This window comes from Anabrus simplex, unplaced genomic scaffold, assembly GCF_040414725.1.
Source record: "Anabrus simplex isolate iqAnaSimp1 unplaced genomic scaffold, ASM4041472v1 ctg00000130.1, whole genome shotgun sequence".
NCBI lineage: Eukaryota > Metazoa > Arthropoda > Insecta > Orthoptera > Tettigoniidae > Anabrus > Anabrus simplex.
The window spans coordinates 85,307-107,984 of record NW_027130079.1 but is presented as its reverse complement, the minus strand read 5'-3'; the positions used below and the strand labels follow the sequence as shown (position 1 = coordinate 107,984).

Below are 22,678 nucleotides of genomic sequence, written 5' to 3'. Positions count from 1 at the left end.
CAAGAATCCCCCTTCTGTTCGGCCCCCAAAGAAGAGCTGGAAACGCACTTCGAGGGAGTCCACCGGGCCAGGGATGGATGCACGACCGACCCAGCAACAGAGATCCCGAGACTACCGACAATTGAGGACCCCGTCAGCATCGATGAAATCACCCCAGAGGAAGTCGCTGCTCGACTCATGAAGGCTCCTAACACCGCGCCGGGACCTGACTCCCTGTCATACAACAACTGGAGACAGGTCGATAGGAACGGAGTCCTCCTCGCCGCAGTGTTCAACGTCTGCCTTCGGTTTTCTCGGGTACCATCGTCCTGGAAGGAGAGCCGAACTGTACTCATCTTCAAGAAGGGTAACCAGGACGATCTCTCCAACTGGCGACCGATAGCTCTCTCCAACACCATCGGGAAAGTCTACTGCGCCATTCTTGCTGCCAGGCTGGGAAAACTCGCTGCGGGGAACAACATCATCTCCCCGCAACAGAAGGGGTTCATGCCTACGGAGGGCTGCCTGGAGCACAACTTTGTCCTTCAGGAGATCTTGGTGGACGCCAGACGCTCCGGAAGAGAGGTGGTGATCGTCTGGCTAGATCTAGCCAACGCCTTTGGTTCTGTACCCCACTCTACCATCCTGCGGGCTCTACAGGACATCCAGGCAGGTCCTCACTTCTACGAGATCATTAAGGACCTCTACACGGACAGCTCGACCAGAATCCGATCCACCGCGGGAGACACTAAGCCCATCCCCTTCAACGCAGGAGTGCGGCAAGGCTGCCCACTTTCTCCACTGCTATTTAATCTGGTCATGGAGTACCTCCTGCGGACGGCTACGGCGACCTGCGACACCGACGGCTATAACATCATGGGCCACGCTACCTCCATCCTAGCATTCGCAGACGACATTGCCCTAGTGGCAAAGTCGGAAGCTAGCATGAAGAGGCTACTTGAGAAGATGGGCAGCACGGCTAACTGGCTGGGCCTGCGGTTCAAGCCGCAAAAATGCGCGTCTTTACACGTCAGGAAGAAGACTACTCTCAACACAGAGTATTGTATCTCCGGGGGACCGATGAAGATTCTCCGTGATGGTGAGCCCTATCAACACCTTGGGGTGCCCACGGGAATGAGAGTAGACCAGACGCCGAACGACGCCATTGAGCGAATTGAACGGGAGGTCGACGCCATCTTCGACAGCCTCCTAGCTCCGTGGCAGAAGCTGGACGCTGTGCGGACGTTCTCTGTCCCACAGCTAGAGTTTACCCTGCGGACTTCGAGGGTGAAGAAGACCACGTTTAAGAGACTGGACCAGAAGATCAAGTCCGGAGCCAAAGCTGCCCTGAACCTCCCACAACGTGCTAGCGCGGAAGTGGTCTATCTCCCGATGCGCCAAGGGGGCGCAGGTCTTCCTCCGCTGGCTGACATTTCGGATCTCGCAGTCATCAACCATGGCTTCAGACTGCTGACCTCACCGGATGCCAGCATAGCATCGCTGGCGCAGGAGGGACTACGAGTCGCCGTGAAGAAGAGGATCCTTCGGGATCCGACACCGTGGGACATGGCCACATATCTCTCCGGGTCCATGGAACAACCATTTGGCAGGGACTCGGGAGACGTAGGAACACTGTGGTCTCACGTCAGATCGGCGACGAGAAGACTCCAAGCTAGAACACCGGGCATCCGATGGGGATGGGCTGAGACGCTACGGAGGTGGGAACTCCACCTACCCCACCCAGAGCTCAACGAAAGCACCGCTGATCTGGGATCGCGCCGTGACATGGCGAAACTTCTGCGCAACTGCTTGACGGAGCACTACAAGCACCGGCTCCTCAACAAACCTGACCAAGGCAAGGTCTTCCTCGCTTCCTCCCGGAATGTACCGTCAAACCACTTCCTTCAGTCCGGGAGGTACACCAGGTTTGCCGACTGGCGGTTTATACACCGAGCACGACTGGGAGTGCTCCCTCTCAACGGTTGCAGAAGATGGAACACTGGGAACAACGACCGTCGTTGCCGCAAGTGTGGCAACCCTGAAGAGACGACGGCTCACGTCCTCAACCATTGTCACCCACACCTCGTCACCATCCAGAGGCGGCACGACGCGATCCTGGACCGCCTTGCCAACGCAGTTCCGAGTAGATCAGGGGCGCTCAGGAAAAACCAACGGGTCCCCTTCGAACAGCTCATAGGGGCCACAGCAACTCATACCCTCAGTGAGGAAATGAAATCCCTGCGACCAGATCTCGTCGTCATCAACAACAACAACAAGACAGTCACGATCGTCGACGCCACCATCCCCTTCGAGGATGGTTATGAATCTCTGCAGAAGGCTCGCAATGCCAAAATATCTAAATACGAGCCAACTGCAAACATTCTCCGTGGCGCTGGCTACAATGTCAACCTGGACGCATTCGTGGTGGGCTCACTCGGGACCTGGGACAATGCCAACGTGAACGTCCTCCGCCGATTGGGCATCGCCAAAAGCTATGGCAAAGTCATGGCCAACCTGTGTACCTCGGACGCCATCAGGTGGTCGAGAGACCTTTACATCGAACACATCACAGGTTATCGCCAGTACATCTAGGCGACTGCGGTGTAGTGCAGGTACCTGAGTGCGAGTGATAAGTGCCAGTGAAATGTGAGTGATAGTGAGTGCCTGGGTGACTATTGACAGTGTGCAGTGTTCAGTGAATGTGTTTGTATATATACCCATATTTTTATTTATTGTAGCTGTGTATCAATGTAAATATTGTAGGTGCGTGCATGTGAGAATGTTTGAGGACAAGTGTGGTGCGTATCAGTGAGAGAATCTAAGAATGAATGAGAGAGTGCCAGAGTGTATGAACCGTATGAATGTATGTGTGTAAGTTAGTTAATTTTATAATGTTCACCAGCGTTAATCTAATTTGTAACTCTACTATTTCTATTGTGCATTGTAGGTATGTGTGAGATAATGAATGAGGGATGGCATCGGTGTCGCGACCATGTCCCAGCAGATCAGGCCGTCTGTCAGTGCTCTGGAAGTGTCCAACTAACCGATATTAGACAACTTGTGGGCGGGACCCTCCTCCTAACCCTCTCCCACTAGGCCTGTAAGGGGATCATGGGGTATGCGGGGGGGAGAACGTTGGACCACTTCCAGTAGCCTCCTAGCTAGTTCCCACCACCGTACATGTGCTCCCTAAGACACCGATGCCACCCCAGAATGAATGATAGTGAATGTCCACGAGTGAAAGTGATGAGCGCCTAGTTCCGGGGTAACCCCAACTATCTACTGTATATACTTAATTACAAATTGCGAACCACTCATTATGTGCGTGGAAAACTTACCTTGTACAATACCAGCAAACTTCGGACATTTGAATTGAACATGGCGAAGGACACCAGCATGGTACTGCTCGTACTACACTGTACATACTTTTAGCACTTAATGTATCCTACCAGCATATAACTTGTATATAATCTTGAGAACTTGTAATGTATTTTGAAAATATTTAATAAAAAAAACATTAATCTGTTCTTATCAGCTTAATTTTGTGTCCCTGTAATTCAGGAAAAGCAGGGTTTTCGCTTTTTAAAGCTGAATTCGAGCTGGTAAGGACAGCGCTCGCTTTGATTGCTAAGCTCGACTAGTGATCAAAAAGTGTGGTTCGCCTGCCACCAGGAGCGTGCCAATGATCTGGCCACTGCGGGGCTAAAGACGTTTAGCTTACCGCGCTTATCAAGGTCCAGTGAGGCGGCCAAGGCTCCTGGTGGTACAGGGTTTCACCCTAGGCTGCCCACTTAGCTTAGTGGAGTGCGAGTGAGTGTGTGGGAGTGAGTGCGGGAGTGGGTGGTGTGCGAGAGGTGAGTGAGTGCGAGTGTGGCTGAGGGCTCCTAGGCGGCCCGGGTGGTCCAGTGGTGTGCCGGCCCGGGTGGTTTAGGGGACAGAGCGTCAGTGAGGGAATTGTGTGCGCTTCTCGGCCTCTTGGCTAAGATCAAAGTGTAGTATCTGTTCTTATCAGCTTAATTTTGTGACCCTGAATAAGCAGGAAAAGCAGGGTTCTCGCTTTTCGAGCTGAGTATTGGGCTGATAGGGACTGCGCTCGCTTGGGTTGCTAAGAACGATTAGCGATCTAACGTGTGGTTCGCCTGCCACCAGGAGCGTGCCAATGATCTGGCCACTGCGGGCTTAGTGACGACCTAGCCCGCGCTTATCAAGGTCCAGTGAGGCGGCCAAGGCTCCTGGTGGTTGAGGGTCTCACCCTAGGGCTGCCCACATAGTTTAGTGGAGTGCGAGTGAGTGTGTGTGTGAGTGCGGGAGTGAGTGCGGGAGTGGTAGGGGGAGTGATAGGTGAGTGAGTGCGAGTGTGACTGAGGGCTCCTAAGCGGCCCGGGTGGTCCAGTGGTGCACCGGCCCGGGTAGTTTAGGGGGCTGAGTGGAAGTAGTTGAGTACGAGTGTGGGAGTGGCAGGGGGAGTGGACGGTGTGTGAATCCGGGTGCGAGCAAGAGTCCTAGGCGGCTCGGGTGGTCCAGTGGTGCGACGGCCCGAGTGGCTTAGGGGACCGTGTGTACCTGAGAGTGTGTGGGATTGCGTGGGATTGATTGTACCTGAACGCGTGTGTGCCTGTGAGTGTGTGGGATAGTGTGGGATTGCGTGGGATTGATTGTACCTGAACGCGTGTGTACCTGAGAGTGTGTGGGATAGTGTGGGATTGCGTGGGATAGTGTGGGACTGCGTGTAATTGATTGTACCTGAATGCGTGTGTGCCTGTGAGTGTGTGGGATAGTGTGGGATTGCGTGGGATAGTGTGGGATTGCGTGGGATTGATTGTACCTGATTGTACCTGAATGCGTGTGTGCCTGTGAGTGTATGGGATAGTGTGGGATTGCGTGGGATAGTGTGGGATTGCGTGGGATTGATTGTACCTGAACGTGTGAGTCCGAGCGCTGAAGTGGGACTGCGTGTTAGTGGCACTGTGTGTGAGCAACAGGTGTGGGATTGTGCAGACCTGATAGAACGAGTATCTGCGAGTGCTGATACCTGTGCTGTAGTGTGATCAGTGTGTGTGTGTGGTCCATCAAATATACGGTCGACTGTCATGGACAGAGTGAGCGGTGGCATTATGAATGCTAACTCGGACTCGGGTGAGTGCTCGGGTGTGGCCGGTGCGGGGGCGTCCCCCAGTCTGTCTGGCAGGCTCAGTCACGCGGATTCTACCCCTGCTTCGCCCCCGGGTCTGAACGCCGATGCTTCTGTTTTTCTGCCTGTTTCAGGTGCGGAGAAGTTTATCGGCTCCCAGCTTCACGTCATGCTGCCGTACACAACGGGAAAGTGGCCATGTCCGACCTGCACTGCGCCGCAGAAATCCTTTAAGAGATACGAAGATCTGGTCAAACACGTCAAGAAATTTCATGTGGTGCAGGGAGGGTCATTGGACGTCATCTTTGAGTGCTGCGACCTGGTGTTTCAGACATCGAAGAATCGTTACGCAAAAAAGTTGGTCAGCAAGCACTGGGAGGCAAAACATCCAGACGAGCCCATTTCATCGGATGCTCCAGCCAGGTGCCGTCTCACCATCTTCGACGCTGCAACTACGCCTGGTACCCCTCCTCGCCGATCTTTCCTGTCTACACTTCGAAGGATCCTTACACCCACACGTCCTTCCCAGACAGTCCCAACCGTAGTCGTACCATCACCCCCAGGCTCTCCGACAAGTGTAGGAATTCCAGCCAGCCTCCCAGGGCAGTCAACCTCCAGTGGCCAACTCCAAGAAGCGCCAACTGCATGCGCCGATGCTACACGTGAGCAAGAAGGACGCCGCCCTTCCACCTCAGGCGACGTCGAGGATCAAACCGCGATGCTTGGAACCCTTCCCCAGAGTTCATCCACCCCTCTCAGCCATTCTCGCATCCCTACTAACCCCTCCCCCACTCCGACAATCCTCGCCCCTGTCTCTCCAACACCCCCAAGCATCCCAACATCGGACTCTGCATCGGCCTACCCTCCCGACCACCAGACTTCTGGCGACTGTCCCCAAGGAGCACCATCAGCCGACTACGACCCGGACCTTCCTTGCGGCGGAGATGTGAGCCCAACGTCACCGAATGAAGCCCAGACCACAGGAACCCAGCACCCCACGACTCATGACGCACGAGCACCACCGAGCGCCTCAACACCGAGTGAGCCCCACGAATACAACACGACATTGACGACGACGGCTACGACTGGCGATCACGGCAGCCTACCTGTGGTAGAAAGCAACGCCCAAGACGCCTCCAGCCAACACGACAACTCACAGAACGGCCGTACCAACCTGAGCCGATTCCAGCAAGAATGGCTGGACGTCTTCAGCACGATTGAGAATTGGGAAGGCTTCGAGAAAGCCTGCGAAGACCTTACTGAGGCCGTCCGTAGGATCACTTCTAAACCTACCACCACTGCGGACGAGCCAAGGGAATTGGGAAATCGTCAGACAGCTCGGAATCCGACCAATCGACGTCGACGCAGAGGAGCGCCGCAATTCGACCCACAGGAGGCTGCCAAGATACAGCGTCTCTACAGAACCGACCGCAGGAAGGCAATGAGGCAGATCCTCAAGCAGGAGTCTCCCTTCTGTAAGGCCCCAAACGAAGAGCTGGAGTTGCACTTCGTGGGAATACATCGGGCCAGGGATGGCTGCAACGATCCGGCACCGGTGGCTAAGCCGACGCTACCAAGGATTGAGGACTCCATCGTTATTGACGACATTTCGCCAGACGAGGTAGCATCAAAACTGGCAAAGGCAGCTAACACCGCGCCTGGACCTGACGCCATTACCTACTCTAACTGGCGCCAGGTTGACAAGAATGGAGTACTGCTAGCCACCGTATTCAACTGGTGCCTCAAATTCGAAAGGGTCCCGTCGTCCTGGAAACAGAGTAGGACGGTCCTAATCTTCAAGAAAGGGAACCAGGACGACCTATCCAACTGGAGGCCCATCGCCCTCTCCAACACCCTAGGGAAGATCTACTGCGCCATCCTTGCTCAAAGGCTGGGAAGAATCGCCGCCGACAACAACATCATCTCCCCAGCCCAGAAGGGATTCATGCCTGTTGAGGGTTGCCTAGAGCACAACTTCGTCCTGCAAGAGATCCTCGTGGATGCGAGAAGAAATGGAAAGGAAGTCGTAGTCGCTTGGCTCGACCTTGCCAATGCCTTTTCATCTGTGCCCCATCCTACCATCTTTAGGGCACTTGAGGAAATTGGAATAGGTCCCCAATTCCTGAACATCGTCAGGGACCTCTACACAGGAAGCTCCACGAGGATCAGATCAGCAACTGGTGAGACGAACCCCATCCCCTTCGACGCGGGAGTTAGGCAGGGCTGCCCATTGTCGCCGATCCTTTTTAACTTCGTTATGGAGTTCCTCCTACGAACAGCTTCTTCCACCGAGGGATATACCCTAAGAGGTCACACCACCTCCATCCTAGCGTTTGCCGATGACATAGCTCTTGTGGCCAAGTCACCGGCCAGCATGAAGACCTTGCTGGATAGAGTGGGCACTACGGCTAATTGGCTTGGTCTCCAATTTAAACCGCAGAAATGCGCGTCATTGCACATCAGGAAGAAGGCCGCTGCAGACACCGCATTCAACATCGGCGGAGGAGCCATGAGGATTCTTCGCGACGGAGACCCCTACCAACACCTTGGGGTCCCTACCGGGTTGCGCATCGACCAGACGCCGAACGACGCCATTCTGCGAATCGAGAGCGAAGTCGACGCCATTCTTGAAAGCCTCTTGGCGCCTTGGCAAAAGCTCGATGCCCTGCGAACTTTTATCCACCCGCAGCTCGAGTTTACGCTGAGGACGTCAAGAGTGAAGAAGACGCTCTTCTACCAGCTTGATCGCAAAATCAAGAATGGAGCCAAGGCCACTCTTAAACTTCCACAGCGTGCTAGCCCAGAGGTGGTGTACCTCCCAACGCGACAAGGTGGAGCAGGACTACCTCCACTGGCAGACATCGCTGACTTAGCAGCCATCAACCACGTCTTCAGGCTGCTAAGTTCTCCAGATGCGAACATCGCCAGACTGGCGCTGGGAGGACTCCAGACGGCTGTGAGGAAGAGGATCGGAAAGGATCCTACGCCGGGGGAGATGGCAACCTACCTCTCCGGGTCCATGGAGGAGCCTTTCAACAGGGACTCCGGAGATGTGGGGACACTATGGTCCCACGCGAGATCCGCGACTCGGCGACTTCAAGCTCGGATCCCAGGACTTCGGTGGGGATGGGCGGATACCTTGAAGAGATGGGAGCTCCATCTTCCCCATCCCGAAAAATCCACCAGCGTAGCCGATCAGCAATCGCGTCGTGACATGGCGGCAATCTTACGGAACTGCTTGACGGAGCACTACCGAAACAAGCTAGCCCAGAAACCAGACCAGGGCAAAGTCGTGCGAACCTCGTCCCAGAATGCAGCATCAAACCATTTTATGCAGTATGGTAAATATACGAGGTTCGCCGACTGGAACTTCATCCACCGTGCCCGGCTAGGAGTGCTCCCACTCAACGGTTGCCGTAGATTCGACAATGGAAGGAACGACCGACGGTGCCGGAAGTGTGGTGATCCAGCAGAGACCACGGCACACGTACTTAACCATTGCCGCCCCCACTACGTAACTTTCCAACGAAGACACGACGCGATCCTGGAAAGACTTGCGAAGGCTGTTCCCTTGAGAACTGGAACCTGCAGGAAGAACCAGCAAGTCCCTTTCCAGGAGCTGATTGGATCAGGCCCAGGCGACATCCCCGAGGACATCAAGACCCTCAGGCCTGACCTCGTCGTCATCAACGAGAGCAGTAAGACAGTAGCCATCGTCGACGTCACTATTCCATTTGAAGACGGATACCAGTCATTGCAGAAGGCTCGTGACCTGAAGATCACGAAGTACGAGCCAACTGCCAAACTACTACGGGACGCTGGCTACACTGTCAAACTTGAGGCTTTTGTCGTGGGCTCACTCGGCACCTGGGACGGCGCCAACACCAGGGCCATTCACTGTCTGGGCATCTCCAAGACCTACGCTAGGATGATGGCCAATCTCTGCGTGTCCGACTCGATTAGATGGTCAAGGGACATCTACATTGAGCATGTTACGGGACATCGCCAATACACCTAAGGCGTCTGCGGCGGAGTGCAGTGTAGTGACTGTGTGTGCGTGTGCCTTGTGAAGTGTAGTGTAAAGAACACACAACTGTTCAACTGCACAATTGCTCAAATGTTATTACTGTGTCCTTGTCTCGAGTGTTTTATTATCATATTATTTACATATTAATTGTAGCTGGGTATTATTATGCAATATCGTAGTGAGTGAATGTTATGCGTGCTAGTGTAGGTTGAGTGGAGACGGACGAATCTGAGAGCGCCAGGCCTAGATTGACTTAAATATTGTCTGTAAATAGCTAGGTAATCACCAGTAACTCAGTTCACTGAATAATTAGGACTCTATGTAATCACCTCGCATATTTTATTGTGGATTATAGGAATGAGTGATTGAGAGAATGGGGGGATGATGACAGTGCCACACACTAGCTTAATGTACACCAGGCCAACCACCTGTCACTCTCTGGAAGGGCCCAACTAACGTATTAACTGATAGGCACTAAGTGGGCGGAACCTTTACCCTTACCCCCTTCCCCCTTAGGCCTGTAAGGGGTCCCATTGAATGGGTGGGAGAACGTTGGGCATCTCCCAGTTGAGATGTTTAGTTACACCACCTTGTTAATAACTTACGGCACTGGCACCACCCTAGTATGAACATAGATGAATGGTGATGATTGTTGATGTAAGGATGCGGCGTGTGCCTAGTTCCTGGGTTAGACCCCAAATTATCATTAGATCGTAAGTTCAAGCGAGCCACACGGCCATGTATTCACTAACAAGCCAGTTAAGCTTAATCATAATAGTAATACTATCTTATTGTAATGTGCTATAATACCATAAGTCAAACTATGTATGCCAGTCCTGAAAACTCTGTAATTGCTTAAACTGCTATGTAATGATTTTAAAGTATTTAATAAAAAACATTTTATCTGTTCTTATCAGCTTAATTTTGTGTCCCTGTATAAGCAGGAAAAGCAGGGTTCTCGCTTTTTGAGCTGAGTTTTAGGCTGATAGGGACGGCGCTCGCTTGGGTTGCTAAGAACGATTAGCGATCTAACGTGTGGTTCGCCTGCCACCAGGAGCGTGCCAATGATCTGGCCACTGCGGGCTTAGTGACGACCTAGCCCGCGCTTACCAAGGTCCAGTGAGGCGGCCAAGGCTCCTGGTGGTTGAGGGTCTCACCCTAGGGCTGCCCACATAGTTTAGTGGAGTGCGAGTGAGTGTGTGAGTGCGGGAGTGAGTGCGAGAGTGGTAGGGGGAGTGAGAGGTGAGTGAGTGCGAGTGTGACTGAGGGCTCCTAAGCGGCCCGGGTGGTCCAGTGGTGCACCGGCCCGGGTAGTTTAGGGGACTGAGTGGAAGTAGTTGAGTACGAGTGTGGGAGTGGCAGGGGGAGTGGACGGTGTGTGAATCCGGGTGCGAGCAAGAGTCCTAGGCGGCTCGGGTGGTCCAGTGGTGTGACGGCCCGAGTGGTTTAGGGGACTGAGTTGAGTGAGTGCGCGGGAGCGAGAGTGAGTGCGTGTCTGAGTGTGATTGAGGACCCTTAGGCGGCCCGGGTGGTACAGTGGTACGCCGGCCCGGGTGGCTCAGGGGTGCGAGTGCTAGTGAGTGTGCACGAGCGTGAGAGGCTGCGAGTCCGAGTTGTGTGAAGGTCCCGGCGGCCCGTGTGGTCCAGTGGCTTGGGTGCGGTGCGAGTGCGAGCGTGCGTGTGGTGTGCACGGGAGCGACTGTTGAGTGTGCGGTATGGACAGCATGAGGAGCTTTGAGGGCGAACTGGGTGAGGGCCTGGATGTGAGCGGTGCGGGGACGGTCCCCAGTCTGCGTGGCAGGCCCAGTCACCATACCTCCACCCCGGTACCTCGCCCTGACACGGACCCGGATGCTGCTGTATTTGTGCCTGTTGCAGGTGGAGAACAGCGCGTCGGCTCACGGATAGTCTTCCAGCTCCCATACACCACCACTAGATGGCTCTGTCCAGCATGCACTGCGCCGCAGAAGACGTTCAAGCGCCAGGAGGATCTTATCAAACACACCAAGAAGTTTCACCTGGCGCGAGGATGCACTCTGGAGGTGGTCTTTGAATGCTGTGGCCTGCAGTTCTCTACATCTACCAACCGATATGCCAAGAAGCAGGCCAACAAGCACTGGGGGGAGAAACATCCAGACCAGTCTATTGACTCTGTCGCACAGGGGAGGTGTCGCCTCACCATCTACGGCGACACCGAGAGAACTTACGCAACGCCTGGTCCCTCTCCCCGACGTTCGACTCCATCTACTCCACCAGCCATCCGTGCATCCCCACGTCCTGCCCCGCCAGTCCTTTCCACCTCTACACCACTACCCCCAGGCAGACCACGGCCAAGGAGAGCCCCCACCAACCCCCCAGCACCGACCTCCGCCAACCGCCGCCAGAGTGAGTCGCCACTAGAGGTAGACCAGCCGCAACGCCGAGAGGAACGTCGCTCCACCACCCGCAGCGACGCAGTGATTCAGCGTGAGTTGCCTGACCACCCTTCCGAGAAGATATCTCCTGTCAGCAACCACTCTTATATCCTGTCTACCCAGGCTCCTCCCCCGGCTATCCCTGCCTCTGTCCGACCGACACCCTCAGGCACCTCATCGGAAACAACAGCACGGTCGGATCCTCCTGGCGGGAACAACTTGGAGGCCCAGACGTCCACCCCCGGCAAGGACTACCTACCTGATGGAGATCCAGGTACCCCACCGCCGGACACCGTCCAGACTGTCGACCAGCACTTCAGCCCGGAGACCCGCAACGCCTCAACACCGAGCGAGCCCCACCGACACGACGACGCCACCATGACGACGACGACGACGACAACGGCGACGACTGGCAGTAATCTCGGCTTCCGAGGAGAAGAACTTGGCACCCCCAGCGCTATTGACCACGATCCCGTCACTACGACTAATGAGCAAGACAACGACGCTTCCATGACTGGCAACCACCAGCTTAGCCAGTTCCAGACAGAATGGCTGGATAGATTTAATGGGATCAGCAACTGGGATGAGTTCGAGATAGCTTGCGAAGACCTCGTTGCAGCCGTTCGCAGCGCTACCACTAAACCTGCTACTGCTGCGAACGTGCGGAATGATGGGAATCAACGGCCGAATCGAAACCAACCGAATCGCCAGCGACGAAGAGCGGTGCCACAGTTCGACCCCGAGGAAGCCGCAAGAATACAGCGTCTTTACCGGCAAGACCGAAGGAAAGCCATGAGAAAAATCCTCGACCAGGAGTCTCCCTTCTGTGCGGCCCCAAAAGAAGAGCTAGAGTCGCACTTCGTGGGAGTTCACCGGGCCAGGGATGGCTGCAATGATGAGGCACCAGCGGCTGTACCAACTCTGCCAAAATTAGAAGACTCCATCACCATGGATGACATCACTCCGGAGGAAGTCATGTCGAAACTATCCAAGGCACCCAACACCGCACCTGGGCCAGATGCCATCACCTACTTGAACTGGCGCCAGATGGATAAGAATGGAGTCCTCCTAGCCGCTGTGTACAACATCTGCCTCAAACACTCGAAGGTCCCGTCGTCCTGGAAACAGAGCAAGACCGTCCTCATATTCAAGAAGGGGAACCAGGACGACCTGTCAAATTGGAGGCCTATAGCGTTGTCCAACACCATTGGCAAACTATATTGCGCCATCCTCGCTGTCAGGCTGGGGAGAATTGCGGCTGATAACAACATCATCTCCCCAGCCCAGAAGGGATTCATGCCGGTCGAGGGTTGCATGGAGCATAACTTCGTGTTGCAAGAGATCCTCGTGGATGCTCGACGTAACGGGAAGGAAGTCACAGTCGCCTGGCTGGACCTGGCCAACGCCTTCTCGTCAGTGCCTCACAACACCATCCTGAAGGCACTGAAGGATATCAACGTCGGCCCACATCTGCTGGATATTGTGAAAGACCTCTACACCGACAGCACCACGAGGATCAGAACCACTTCGGGGGAGACCGACCCCATACCGTTCAACGCCGGAGTCAGACAGGGATGCCCACTGTCACCCATTCTTTTCAACATTGTGATGGAGTACCTCTTGCGTACAGCACCTTCCACCGAGGGATACACCATCAGGGGATATACTACCTCCATACTGGCCTTCGCCGATGACATCACTCTTGTGGCTAAGTCGGCGGAGAGCATGAACATCCTGCTAGACAGGGTTGGCACTACGGCGAGGTGGCTTGGCCTGCAGTTCAAGCCGCAGAAATGTGCGTCCCTCCACATCCGCAAGAAGAAGGCTGCCAACACCGAGTTCCTCATCAACGGGGGAGCCATGAGAGTCCTCCACGACGGCGACCCTTACCAACATCTTGGGGTACCCACCGGCCTGCATGTGGACCAGACGCCAAACGACACCATCCTGCGGCTTGAAAAGGTAGTGGACGCCATCCTGGAAAGCCTCTTGGCGCCGTGGCAAAAGCTCGACGCTCTGCGGACATTCATCCATCCGCAACTCGAGTTCACGCTGCGGACGTCAAGAGTGAAGAAAACTTTGTTCTTCGAACTCGACCGCAAGATCAGGAATGGGGCCAAAGCCACTTTGAATCTTCCCCAGCGTGCCAGCCCAGAGGTGGTATACCTCCCGACGTGCCAAGGAGGCGCAGGTCTTCCTCCGCTCGCGGACTTATCGGACTTGGCAGCTATTAATCACGTATTTAGACTGTTAAGTTCCGCTGATGTACGCATTGCCGAGCTTGCGCAAGAGGGCTTGAGACTGGCGGTAAAGAAGAGGATTGGAACAGATCCTACTCCGAGGGAGATGGCCACCTACCTCTCCGGGTCCATGGAGGAGCCATTCAACAGGGACTCTGGGGACGTAGGAACCCTGTGGTCATACGCCAGATCCGCCACTCGAAGACTCCAAGCACGCATCCCGGGACTCCAGTGGGGTTGGGCAGAAACCCTGAAGAGATGGGAGCTCCATCTTCCCCATCCGGATAAGAACGCCAGCGTCGCTGATCAAGAATCACGCCGTAAGATGTCTGCATTACTCCGTAGTTGTCTGACAGAGCACTACCGGGCGAAACTCTGCCGGAAACCCGACCAGGGCAAAATATGGCGAACCTCGTACCAGAACGTCGCATCTAACCATTTTCTTCAGGCTGGACGGTACACGAGGTTCGCCGATTGGAAATTCGTCCATCGTGCCCGGCTCGGTGTGCTCCCCCTTAACGGGTGCAGACGCTTCGACGACGGCAGAAACGATCGACGGTGCCGCAAGTGTGGAGATCCCAGTGAGACCACGGCACATGTAATCAACCACTGCCGCCCACACCTTGCGGCGATCCAGCGGAGGCATGACGCAATCTTGGAGAGGCTTGTGAAGGCTGTCCCAGGAAGGATGGGTGTGTGTAGGAAGAACCAGCAAGTTCCTCTCCAAGAACTGGTCGGATCAAGCCCAGGCGACATCCCCCAAGACATCGTCACGCTGAGGCCTGATCTAGTCGTCGTCGGTCACAATGACAGCAAGACCATCACAATCGTGGATGTGACCATACCATTTGAGGACGGGTATGAGTCCCTGCAGTCAGCTCGCAACCTCAAATTGATCAAGTACGAGCCAGTCGCTAAGATCTTACGAGATGCAGGCTACGCTGTTAAATTGGAAGCATTCGTGGTGGGCTCGCTCGGTACGTGGGATGGAGCAAACTCGAGAACCCTGCAGTACCTGGGTATCTCCAGGAGATACTCAAAGGTTATGGCCAACTTGTGTGTGTCCGACGCCATAAAATGGTCTAGAGACATCTACGTCGAGCACCTAACTGGGCATCGCCAATACACCTAAGGCGGCTGCAGTGCAATGCACCGAGTGTTAGTGACAGAGTGACCATGACTGGAGTGATAGTGAGTGTCAGTGATAGTGTGAAGCTCAATACCGTGTGCCTGTGTGAGCGCAAAGCGCAACTGTTGATTGTGTTGTATGCAGTGCACCCTATTTTTATTCAGTGTAGCTGTGTATTATTGTGATATTATAGGGGGTACATGCGGGTGAATGGACGTGTGAATGAGTGCGTAAGTGGGTGCTGAATCGGAGAATGAAAGTACACCACAAGAATTGGATTGTAATTGAGTGCATTTGAGTGATAGAATTAATTATCTAGTGTTAACCTATTATATATTATCGTGGTTTATACGGGTGAATGGGCTTATGACTGACGAGTGACGCCAAGGTCGCTGATCCGGAAATTAATACAGGCCAACAGCCTAGTGCGCTGGAAGTGTCCAACCAACCCTGTCTAGGTATCAGTGGGCGGGCCCTCCTCCTAACCTCCATCCTAATTAGGCCTTTAAGGGGATCACAGGGAAGCGGGAGGGAGAACGTTGGACCACTTCCAGACGCCTTCAACTCCCCACAGTCAGCTCACCTGACAGACAGTAGCGACTCTGGCTCCACTCCGAATGAATGTTAGCATGCGTACTGGTGAGTGAGAGTGTAAATGTGGTGAGCGCCTAGTTCGGGGTCTCCCCAGCTATCACTATTATCTGTGATATTACTATCTCGATATACGAACCACATGTATGTATATACTAGTTGCTATATTTACTTTATACAGATGCCAGCAAGAGACTATATATCAAAAGACAACTACTTGCAACGCCAGCCCTAATTTAGTAATTGGATATAGTAGGACTTATGTGTGAAATGCCAGCCAATTCTGATATTGTAATACTTTGTTATTGTAAATAACTACATATATTGTACACTATTGAAATATTCAATAAAGAAAAAATTAATCTGTTCTTATCAGCTTAATTTTGTGTCCCTGTAATTCAGGAAAAGCAGGGTTTTCGCTTTTTAAAGCTGAATTCGAGCTGGTAAGGACAGCGCTCGCTTTGATTGCTAAGCTCGACTAGTGATCAAAAAGTGTGGTTCGCCTGCCACCAGGAGCGTGCCAATGATCTGGCCACTGCGGGGCTAAAGACGTTTAGCTTACCGCGCTTATCAAGGTCCAGTGAGGCGGCCAAGGCTCCTGGTGGTACAGGGTTTCACCCTAGGCTGCCCACTTAGCTTAGTGGAGTGCGAGTGAGTGTGTGGGAGTGAGTGCGGGAGTGGGTGGTGTGCGAGAGGTGAGTGAGTGCGAGTGTGGCTGAGGGCTCCTAGGCGGCCCGGGTGGTCCAGTGGTGTGCCGGCCCGGGTGGTTTAGGGGACAGAGCGTCAGTGAGGGAATTGTGTGCGAGTGGTAGTAGGAGTGCGAGGGGAGTGAGTGAGACTCCTGAGCGGCCCGGGTGGTCCAGTGGTGTGCCGGCCCGGGTGGTTTAGGGGACGAGTGCAATTAAGTGTGTGAGTGGAGCGATTGAGTGAGCGTGTTTCCTAGGCGGCTCGGGTAGCTGAGTGGCGTGTCGGCCCGGGTAGCTTAGGGGACGGAACACGATTGAGTGCGTACTTGAGAGGGAGAGGAAGGGAAGTGTGTATCTGAGCGCGAGTGAGTGCCTAGGCGCCCAGGTGGTCCAGTGGTGCGACGGCCCGGGTGGCTTAGGGGATCGAGTGGGTGCGAGTGTGCGGGAGTGGGAGCGGGTGTACATCGGAGTGTGAGTGAGGACCCCCAGGCGGTCCGGGCGGTATAGTGGTGTGCCGGCCCGGGTGGCTTAGTGGTCAAGTGTGAACACGTGTGTGTGTGTGTGAGCGCGATTGTGTGTCGGGTACAAGCGGCCCGTGTAGTTTAGTGGCTGAGCGCGAGTGTGACCTAGCGTCGCAGAGTGGGAGTTGACTGAGCTGCTAGTGCGGGTGAGTGGTAGTGAGCGAACGGACGGCATGGACGGTGGTAGGATGAGTGCTGCTTCTGACTCGGGTGAGTGCTCGGGTGTGGCCGGTGCGGGGGCGTCCCCCAGCCTGTCTGGCAGGCTTAGCCACCGAGCCTCTACCCCTGTTCCCCCCCCGAGTCTGAATGCCGACGCTACTGTATTTCTACCTGTTACAGGCGCGGAATCATTCGTCGGCACCCAGCTGCACATCCGGCTACCCTACACATCGGGGAAATGGTCATGCCCGTCCTGCACTATACCGCAAAAGACCTTCAAGCGCTACGAGGACCTGGTGAAGCACGTTAAGAAATTCCACGTGGTGCCGGGAGGTTCCTTCGATGTGGTATTCGAATGTTGCGGCCTGACGTTTAAAACTTCCGAGAACAGGTACGCCAAGAAACTGGTGAACAAGCACTGGGAGGCAGAACACCCAGAGGAGCCCATAACATCTGACGCTCCAACGAGATGCCACCTCACCATCCACGGCGACACCAGCGAGAACCAAGCGACGCCTGGTACCCCTCCTCGCAGAAGCCTCCTGTCCACTCTAAGAAGGATCCTCACACCCCCACGTCCTTCCCAGCGAGTCCTCACCACAACTGGTCCACCACCCCCAGGCTCACCTGTGACTAACGAAGACACAGTCAACCTCCCAGTGCAACCAGCACCCACTGCCAACCCACGAGAGGTGCTAACTGTGAATGATGACGCAACCCGCCGCCGAGATACAGGCCGCCCTACCACCTGCAGCGGCACTGAACGCCAACCTGCGACGCCTGGATCCTCTCTCCCGAGTGCATCCTTCCACCACAGTCACTCTACGGTCCTCCCGAACCTTTCCTCAACCCCGTTAGTCCCAACCACAGCCTCCCCAACACCTCCAGGCCTTGGACTATCGGAAGAGGAACAGGATGACCTGCCCGAGCACCACACCCCTATGGATCAGCACATCGATAGATCACCGTACGATCCTGCCGGAGGAAGTGCCCGAGGTACGGAAGACCAAATCCAGGACGAGCCGCAGAACACCACCGGCCAACCAAGAACGAACACCGGCGACGCCACGAGCTACACACCGACGCCACCGAGTGAGCCCCACCTAACTGTACCGACGACGACGACGACGACGACGACCAGAGCGCCCCTGAATGACATAAATTCTAGCGGCCCCCAAGGAGAAGCAATTGAGCCCCAACACGCTCCGGATACGGAAGACGGCGCCTTACCAGCAGCTGGCAACCAAGAACTCAGCCAGTTCCAGACTGAATGGCTGGAGAGATTCAGATCTATAGACGAGTGGGAGGTTTTCGAGAGAACTTGCGCCGAACTCACTGAAGCCGTTCGTAGAAGGGTAGATGAACAACGAACATCTACGAACGCGCAGAAGAGGGTCGAGGACCCAAACAGGCGACCTCGTAACCGACCACCCCAGCGCCGACGTCGAGGGACCCCTCAGTACGACGCCGAGGAGGCCGCTAGAATTCAGAAATTGTACCGCGTGGATCGGAGGAAGGCAATGAGGCAGATCCTCCAGCAAGAATCCCCCTTCTGTTCGGCCCCCAAAGAAGAGCTGGAAACGCACTTCGAGGGAGTCCACCGGGCCAGGGATGGATGCACGACCGACCCAGCAACAGAGATCCCGAGACTACCGACAATTGAGGACCCCGTCAGCATCGATGAAATCACCCCAGAGGAAGTCGCTGCTCGACTCATGAAGGCTCCGAACACCGCGCCGGGACCTGACTCCCTGTCATACAACAACTGGAGACAGGTCGATAGGAACGGAGTCCTCCTCGCCGCAGTGTTCAACGTCTGCCTTCGGTTTTCTCGGGTACCATCGTCCTGGAAGGAGAGCCGAACTGTACTCATCTTCAAGAAGGGTAACCAGGACGATCTCTCCAACTGGCGACCGATAGCTCTCTCCAACACCATCGGGAAAGTCTACTGCGCCATTCTTGCTGCCAGGCTGGGAAAACTCGCTGCGGGGAACAACATCATCTCCCCGCAACAGAAGGGGTTCATGCCTACGGAGGGCTGCCTGGAGCACAACTTTGTCCTCCAGGAGATCTTGGTGGACGCCAGACGCTCCGGAAGAGAGGTGGTGATCGTCTGGCTAGATCTAGCCAACGCCTTTGGTTCTGTACCCCACTCTACCATCCTGCGGGCTCTACAGGACATCCAGGCAGGTCCTCACTTCTACGATATCATTAAGGACCTCTACACGGACAGCTCGACCAGAATCCGATCCACCGCGGGAGACACTAAGCCCATCCCCTTCAACGCAGGAGTGCGGCAAGGCTGCCCACTTTCTCCACTGCTATTTAATCTGGTCATGGAGTACCTCCTGCGGACGGCTACGGCGACCTGCGACACCGACGGCTATAACATCATGGGCCACGCTACCTCCATCCTAGCATTCGCAGACGACATTGCCCTAGTGGCAAAGTCGGAAGCTAGCATGAAGAGGCTACTTGAGAAGATGGGCAGCACGGCTAACTGGCTGGGCCTGCGGTTCAAGCCGCAAAAATGCGCGTCTTTACACGTCAGGAAGAAGACTACTCTCAACACAGAGTATTGTATCTCCGGGGGACCGATGAAGATTCTCCGTGATGGTGAGCCCTATCAACACCTTGGGGTGCCCACGGGAATGAGAGTAGACCAGACGCCGAACGACGCCATTGAGCGAATTGAACGGGAGGTCGACGCCATCTTCGACAGCCTCCTAGCTCCGTGGCAGAAGCTGGACGCTGTGCGGACGTTCTCTGTCCCACAGCTAGAGTTTACCCTGCGGACTTCGAGGGTGAAGAAGACCACGTTTAAGAGACTGGACCAGAAGATCAAGTCCGGAGCCAAAGCTGCCCTGAACCTCCCACAACGTGCTAGCGCGGAAGTGGTCTATCTCCCGATGCGCCAAGGGGGCGCAGGTCTTCCTCCGCTGGCTGACATTTCGGATCTCGCAGTCATCAACCATGGCTTCAGACTGCTGACCTCACCGGATGCCAGCATAGCATCGCTGGCGCAGGAGGGACTACGAGTCGCCGTGAAGAAGAGGATCCTTCGGGATCCGACACCGTGGGACATGGCCACATATCTCTCCGGGTCCATGGAACAACCATTTGGCAGGGACTCGGGAGACGTAGGAACACTGTGGTCTCACGTCAGATCGGCGACGAGAAGACTCCAAGCTAGAACACCGGGCATCCGATGGGGATGGGCTGAGACGCTACGGAGGTGGGAACTCCACCTACCCCACCCAGAGCTCAACGAAAGCACCGCTGATCTGGGATCGCGCCGTGACATGGCGAAACTTCTGCGCAACTGCTTGACGGAGCACTACAAGCACCGGCTCCTCAACAAACCTGACCAAGGCAAGGTCTTCCTCGCTTCCTCCCGGAATGTACCGTCAAACCACTTCCTTCAGTCCGGGAGGTACACCAGGTTTGCCGACTGGCGGTTTATACACCGAGCACGACTGGGAGTGCTCCCTCTCAACGGTTGCAGAAGATGGAACACTGGGAACAACGACCGTCGTTGCCGCAAGTGTGGCAATCCTGAAGAGACGACGGCTCACGTCCTCAACCATTGTCACCCACACCTCGTCACCATCCAGAGGCGGCACGACGCGATCCTGGACCGCCTTGCCAACGCAGTTCCGAGTAGATCAGGGGCGCTCAGGAAAAATCAACGGGTCCCCTTCGAACAGCTCATAGGGGCCACAGCAGCTCATACCCTCAGTGAGGAAATGAAATCCCTGCGACCAGATCTCGTCGTCATCAACAACAACAACAAGACAGTCACGATCGTCGACGCCACCATCCCCTTCGAGGATGGTTATGAATCTCTGCAGAAGGCTCGCAATGCCAAAATATCTAAATACGAGCCAACTGCAAACATTCTCCGTGGCGCTGGCTACAATGTCAACCTGGACGCATTCGTGGTGGGCTCACTCGGGACCTGGGACAATGCCAACGTGAACGTCCTCCGCCGATTGGGCATCGCCAAAAGCTATGGCAAAGTCATGGCCAACCTGTGTACCTCGGACGCCATCAGGTGGTCGAGAGACCTTTACATCGAACACATCACAGGTTATCGCCAGTACATCTAGGCGACTGCGGTGTAGTGCAGGTACCTGAGTGCGAGTGATAAGTGCCAGTGAAATGTGAGTGATAGTGAGTGCCTGGGTGACTATTGACAGTGTGCAGTGTTCAGTGAATGTGTTTGTATATATACCCATATTTTTATTTATTGTAGCTGTGTATCAATGTAAATATTGTAGGTGCGTGCATGTGAGAATGTTTGAGGACAAGTGTGGTGCGTATCAGTGAGAGAATCTAAGAATGAATGAGAGAGTGCCAGAGTGTATGAACCGTATGAATGTATGTGTGTAAGTTAGTTAAATTTATAATGTTCACCAGCGTTAATCTAATTTGTAACTCTACTATTTCTATTGTGCATTGTAGGTATGTGTGAGATAATGAATGAGGGATGGCATCGGTGTCGCGACCATGTCCCAGCAGATCAGGCCGTCTGTCAGTGCTCTGGAAGTGTCCAACTAACCGATATTAGACAACTTGTGGGCGGGACCCTCCTCCTAACCCTCTCCCACTAGGCCTGTAAGGGGATCACGGGGTATGCGGGGGGGAGAACGTTGGATCACTTCCAGTAGCCTCCTAGCTAGTTCCCACCACCGTACATGTGCTTCCTAAGACACCGATGCCACCCCAGAATGAATGATAGTGAATGTCCACGAGTGAAAGTGATGAGAGCCTAGTTCCGGGATAACCCCAACTATCTACTGTATATACTTAATTACAAATTGCGAACCACTCATTATGTGCGTGGAAAACTTACCTTGTACAATACCAGCAAACTTCGGACATTTGAATTGAACATGGCGAAGGACACCAGCATGGTACTGCTCGTACTACATTGTACATACTTTTTAGCACTTAATGTATCCTACCAGCATATAACTTGTATATAATCTTGAGAACTTGTAATGTATTTTGAAAATATTTAATAAAAAAACATTAATCTGTTCTTAGCGACAACTCGAGCAAGATGGTAAGTTCGGTGGTCGCTAGGTGTCGCTCGCCTGCTACTGAGGGCGTGTCAGTGATCTGGCCACTGCGAGTCTCAAGACGTTGAGGCCTGCGCTTATCACGGTCCGGTGAGACGGCCAAAGCCCTCGGTGGTATAATGTCAAGCCCTTGACGGCTCACGTGGCTGAGTGGTGAAAAATAAAAATGAAAAAAAAGGACGCACTTCATGCAACCAGATTTTAAAGTGGAAACTGAACTTGTAATCAGAATAATTTTAAACCTTGTAAATTCTAAATGTACAATTTGAGGCACTTAGCCGAAGGGCCGACGCGACCCCCCCCCCCCCCCTCACTCTCCTCTAACTCCATCAAACGTACTGGCCGAGGGAACCTTTCTCAGCCTAGGTGCCGGCGCTACCGCTTCTCGGCTTTTTTCGCCGAGATCAAAGTGTACATGTGTTTCTTATCAGCTTAATGGGGCCTCTGACCGCTGTCACGAGCAGAACTACGCTTTGACTTGGTCTTGAGCGTAATCTTCCATTGGCCAGAGTTTAGTATAGTCTGGTTCGGTCCACCCTGAAACAAGATAAAAGCAAAAACTAAGTCGAATATTCTGGTAACCTTTTTGTTTCTTAGAAGTAGAAATTAATAATAATAATAATAATAATAATAATAATAATAAAATAATAAATCCATATCCATGCATGCGTTTGTTCTATTCCTGGCCTCAATTCTTCCTCTGTAGCTCTTTTGTAG

General features: G+C 54.2%; 1 pseudogene; it reads left to right on the top strand.

The window, feature by feature from the left end:
- The first annotated feature begins 3,938 nt into the window (after positions 1-3,938).
- Positions 3,939-4,096, top strand: LOC137503517 (U2 spliceosomal RNA; annotated as a pseudogene).
- The last annotated feature ends 18,582 nt before the right edge of the window (positions 4,097-22,678 follow it).